Consider the following 5,885-nt stretch of genomic DNA (forward strand, 5'->3'; position numbering starts at 1 on the left):
CGTCTTCAAACTGGGAAACAAAGTCCAGAGGATTGATTTGAACTTTTTTGGGATGCACCGTTAGCTTTATATATTTAGAAAAATCCCTTTAGTTTTCATTTCTGCTCCAACTGTGGAAAAGCTTCCAGGTGATCAGAGTTTCTCTCTGCTGCAGAGCTGCAGCCTTCAGCTCCACTTCCTGTGTCTCTGACCCATTTAGTCCATGTGACACCTGGAGAACCTTCAGCTGCAGACTCTGGAGGCCGGCCAGCCTCCTCTGCCGTCCTACTGACCCATTCTGGGTGCAGATGTGACGGGAAGCAGAAAAGCTAAGATAGAAAACATCTGTGACGAAGACGTTAGCATCAGCTGCTCTCCTCCAAGCATAACAAGCGCCTGTTTGTCTCCATGTGCGTGCAGTCAGCCTGGCTGCTGCTCACTCATTGCCGCCCATTTCCTCTGTTAAATAACAAGCCTTCAGGCCGGTTACTCAACACACAGACTGACCCACTTTCTGGAGTTTAATAAGAAGGTTGAGGTGAGGATGAGGGCATCTAGAGGTGTTCCTGCTCTCCTCTATCAGCCTCAGTCGTGGTCAAATAATAGAAATGGTGACAAACTGGCTGCAGGAAGAGTCACTGAGGTGCAACAGCGGCTGAGCGGACAGGAAGGAGAGGAACAGATGCTGCAAACGCTCAGCAGATGATGAAGGTGTTTCCAGAGAAGCTTAAACACTGACAGGCAGGAGGAGAAGGCTGGCTGGGTGGGTGGGTGGGTGGAGATGATGAAGGTGTTTCCAGAGAAGCTTAAACACTGACAGGCAGGAGGAGAAGGCTGGCTGGGTGGGTTGGTTGGGTGGGAAGGTGTGTTTGAATCCTGCGGTCTGAATGAGTTACGACTTGTGATAAAACTAATTAAATGTGGAGCCTGAAGCTGAGAAAAAGGGGATTTTATTGCAGCTGGATTTTCAGATTTTTAGCTCTGTTGCTTCTCGCTTTGCTCTCTACATAACTTTCTATCGTCCTCGTTAACAAATGCATGTTTTATAAGTCACCGTCCATCAAGCATAAAGATGATCATCTTCTGCAGAAAGAAGGATAAACTAGACGCTGCTGCTGCAACATACTGGAAAAATGATCTAGAAATAAGTAAAAATGTCTTAAGTTTATTTACCCTTAATTTGAGAAGGTAAATGAGATAGTTTACCAATGAAATGCGTATTTTACTGTTAAAATAAGATAATTCGATAATATGACCTTAAAATAAAACAATGCAATTGTGTTTAATTTAAATATAAATTGTTTTGTTTCATTGGCAAAATGTCTTACAACCTCAATCCAAGAACAAATGCACTTATTTTAATAAATGACTTTTTTCCAGTTGATTTTAACCCATTAAGAAACAATTAGATGAGATGTTTCACAGACACATTTAAATAAATTCCTTTTTTAAACCATTATCCATAAAAACCTCATTCTTCATTATCATCTTATATATTTAGGCAGGATGACAGGAAGATGTGACTGAGCAGAGATGATAGGAGAACTTTGGACTGAATCACTTTAAAGCAGAAAACTTCTACCGTTAAATGTTGAGAAAAACACGTTTCTTCTCTTTTTATTTCCAGATTTATGATCCTTCATCATCATCTCAGGAAAACGTCTCCAAATATTAAGATTGAATCAAAATAAAACAATATTTCTGCTGATCCCAGAGACCTGGAGGAAAGCAGGATTTTAAAGCAAAGCTTCTCTCTTCTATAATGAAGGAGGAGGTGGGATTCAAAATCACTGCTGTCCATCTTTCACTCAGCCTCCAGTCTGTGAAGTTAAATGATGTTTGGAAGAAGCCGGTTCTGCTTCCTAACCTCCATTTATCCTGCAAACAGGTTCAGTTCTGGTCCAGGACCGGTCCTTCAATAGACCTGAATGAAGCGACCCAGCAGTTCTCCTCCCGGCCTGCAGAGGGGGCCTCACCAGGAGGGCAGGAGCCACGCTTCCTTCCAGACACCAAACACAAGAAAACCCAAAGAAGCATTTCTTCTCTCATTCTGACTCGTTCCTTTTTTATTTCATAGCTATAGAAACTGTTCAAGCTGATTTCCAAGCAGATCATCATCTTGACCTCAACTTCACAGACGCAGATTTTAATGATCATCATCTTTAACAGAGTCACTAAACTTTCATCTGATAATCACTAAAGGAGAATCAATTAAACCGAGTCTAATCTGACCAGACTCGGTTTTATTGACCTGTTTGGAAGGTAAAGATTTGTGCAGAAAGTTGAATCCATCAATCATCCATCAATCATCCATCAATCATCCATCAATCATCCATCAATCATCCATCAATCCTCCATCAATCATCCATCCATCCATCCATCCATCATCCATCCAGCCGTTCGCTGGGAGCAGCTCCTCCTCCTGGAACCTGGTTGAAGTCGCGCCGTGGCTGAATCTGCTGTGGTTACCGGGTCAGACCAGCTGAACAGCCTCACTGTTGGATAGACTGGTTTTAACCCATTTATCCCAGTTTGTAAACCACGAGTCATTTCCAACAGTTCACAGCACTGAAAGCTCAGGATGAAACATTACAGCAAATAAAGATAGAAATAAAAATATTTTTTGTCAAAATCTTTCAGCTTTAGTTTCCATCATCCTTATTTTTCTGCTCTGCATTTATCTGTGATTTTTGCGGCTCTTGTCTCAGCCTTAGAACCCTGCGGTGGTCTTCAGACTTCCTGCTCCTCAGATTAACGTCTCTGTGAGGAGCTGACTGCCAGGCTGGGCTTCTTCGCATCACTCATCTTTAATCTGACATCCAGGCCTGTTGGAGCCAATCCGATCAGTTTCCAACGCGCCGCGGAACATGATCGCGACGGGATGGAGGTGGAATATACGCCCACAGGGCTTCTCTAAAAGGATGGAGATTAAGCAAGTCTGCACGCGCTTCAGAGGGAGATGCTGCAGATGCCAGAAGTGAGCAAAGCTGGAAACTCAAACCAACATTGTTCCAATGAACTAAACTTCTTTACCTGCTGATAAATAAAACGCTGTATCTGAGACACTTCTCAGCCAAGTGGAGGTTTTCAGTTCGTCCACCTTTCCTGCACTAAACAGGCGTCCAACATGTAGAACATTAAACCTCCAGATCTTCTCTCACTTTAACTTCTTATCAAACTCTTTAAAATGATGCAGTCACACATTTCCCAGAGTTTGCTTCTATCCAGAAAGGAAACATGCATGAATGGCAGGAGATCAAACTTCTTTAATCAGCTTAAAGCCTCTCTGTCCTCCTGAGCGTGCAGCTACACGTCGACCTGCCTCACCTGCTTTTAGCGCTGCACAGCTGCAATTACTGGAAGCTGTGTGACACTGAGCTGCAGGACGTTCTCAGTCCTCTGGGATTAAAGGGAGCCCTGCTGCTAACGTGACCTTAGAGGAAAAGGCAGCACCATTCCTCTCATCACAGCCGACATGCAGGTTGTTAAAAGCAGAAGTTAAAACTGCCCAAGGACTAAAAGTTGCAGATCTGCTGCAGCAGCAACGTAAACCTCCACCTCTGACACGTTCAGTTATCCTTTATTGGCGAGACCAAAATAAGCACCGAGGAGCTGAAAGCAAAGGAAGAAGGTTCCTTCAAACCTGTTTCTCATAAGTCCAGGTTAGAAGTTCTGCAGGATCCTTTTAACATTCATTTGATTTCAGCAAACAAACATCTGAAACAATCCAGACTGGAAAAAAACTCATTCTACTGAATATGTAATCATATTTCACACAGAAATCGATCTGCTTCCAGCATTTCATCTCTATGCAGAGCAGCGGATGACAGAAATGCAGGAAAACAACCAGGTGAGACTCATAAGGTAGAGGAGGCAGCGAAGAGAAGAACAATTCTGCTCACCAAACCGGAACCGGTTCCTTCTGTAACATCTGGATTCCTGGCAGGTTTCAAAAACCAGAAAAAGAGCAAACGACGCTCAACGCAGATTAACCGCAGTTTTTATGTGAGTTACAGGCATCGTAATCTACCGATTCTGAATCAATGGATTATAATCTGAAGCCAATCATTCTTCCTGCGAGGTTTGGAAACCAGGAAACTTATTTAAATGAACTAAAACAGATTTGAAGCCGAGTTCATATTATTAAAGACATTAAACGGTGAAATCCTGGTGTCATTAAAGCTGCAGTTGAGGATGTTGTTTTTCTAGGTGGATCATCTCAATCAGTGGTCCTCCTAACTGTCAATCATTCTGGTGATATGTTTACGTAACGCCGTCCTACGCGCTCGTCCCCATTTTCACTGAGCGCTGGTTAGTCTGGTTAGTCTGGTTAGTCTGACTTAGTGGAAAAATTGTAAATCATCTTCTAAAAGTAAACTTGTATGAACAATGCAAGCAGCAACTTTTAAACAGAGCGTGCACGAGGAGAAATGGGCTCGTGCACGCTCTCGCACGTGTTTAACAGGCGTTCCTTCTCGGGAGCGGGAACAGGGTTGTGCATGTGCATTTTTTTTTTTTACTGGAGAGGGCGGGTCTTTTAAAAAACTGGTGAAAATCCTCCCCTGTACCTTTAATCCCTAGAAACCTGCAGACTCTGGATTGAAGCTGGAGGCAAACAGGAGGAATGGGGAGGAGCTAAAGGTCTGCATGATACGCTCAGGTCCAGAGGAGACGTCTCCACTCATTGTATGATGACGTCTTTGTTTTTTAAAAGAATAAATCATGAATGCAGCCTCTAAAGTGACCTATAACCCACTATGAGCTGAAAATAAAAAGGAATTCTAGATGATGTGAGATTGTTGCAGGCGACGCGTTTCCATCTTTTCTTAGATCCTCTGTTTGGCCTCATCCACACCGTCTGGAAATGTTTTCTTCAGGTTTCTCTAACCGTCGTTCTACAGACGCACAATTCAGATGTTTTCAGGCTTTAAATAGTCCTGAAGTTGGACTGATTCTGACACACCAGCTCAGAGTTGCATAATACGCTGCGTCTGCTTTCATAAGCCCAGCTGGACTTCATTTGCTTTGATTTACTGCTCCTCGAAAAAATGGAGTAAACTGTCCAGCCTGAAACCCTGAATATCAGGAAATATGACATCTCTGTGACGTCTGACCGATAAACCAGAGAACAAACTCTGACGGACAGAAAGGAACCAAATTATCTATAAGATGATGTCTTTACTGTTTAGATTCTGCATGTAAAGCTGTGAAGGTGTGTGTGGACCAAAACAATCCACAGGCCCACGGCTCCATGCTCCGCCTCTTTGGTGACTCATCGAGTTTTTTCCTGAGGCGCCTCGCCTGTGAAATCCCACCGGGTAGAAATTAAAGCCAGACGTTCGTCTCTTTACCAAAACCGCAAGAATAAATACCTGAATTAATCACATCGTTTCATAAAATAGAAGCAGGGTGGGAAGATGGGAGACGTAGAAAGTTAGAAAACAAGAATCTGGGCTACAGAACAGCGGGGAAATAAACCGGATGGACATGTGGAATTATACAAATGGGACAGAAAACTTATTATTAACCTCCAAACTTTACCGGCTGTTTCTTTCATATTTAGATTCCTCTCACTGTAAATATCAGTGTAGGAGGAAAGATTGATCGATTGACTTTATTGATCTCAGTGGAGAAGTTTACTGGTTATGTCAGATCATCAGACCAAGCAAAGTTCTAACAGGAGAAAACTTCCTGCTGCTTGTTTCAGTCTCTACCAGCCGATCCGTACCTGGGAGTAAAATCAGGAAATACTTTTGGAAAAAACAATAAAAGGTGGCGGTGCAGATCGAGGACGGTTCAGTCTTCAGGGTTCGCCTTGCAGATCAAGGACGCTTCAGTCTGCAGGGTTCGCCGTGCTGATCGAGGACGCTTCCGTCTGCAGGGTTCGCCGTGCTGATCGAGGACGC

At 43.4% G+C, this 5,885-nt stretch overlaps 1 protein-coding gene across 1 annotated transcript in view; it reads right to left on the reverse strand.

Annotated features, from left to right (window-relative positions):
* htra1 (HtrA serine peptidase 1) overlaps positions 1-5,885 on the reverse strand; it is a 24,858-nt gene that overhangs the window by 8,817 nt on the left and 10,156 nt on the right. The gene's annotated exons all lie outside the window — the stretch shown is intronic.

Source organism: Cyprinodon variegatus, unplaced genomic scaffold, assembly GCF_000732505.1.
Source record: "Cyprinodon variegatus isolate N-32 unplaced genomic scaffold, C_variegatus-1.0 Scaffold517, whole genome shotgun sequence".
NCBI lineage: Eukaryota > Metazoa > Chordata > Actinopteri > Cyprinodontiformes > Cyprinodontidae > Cyprinodon > Cyprinodon variegatus.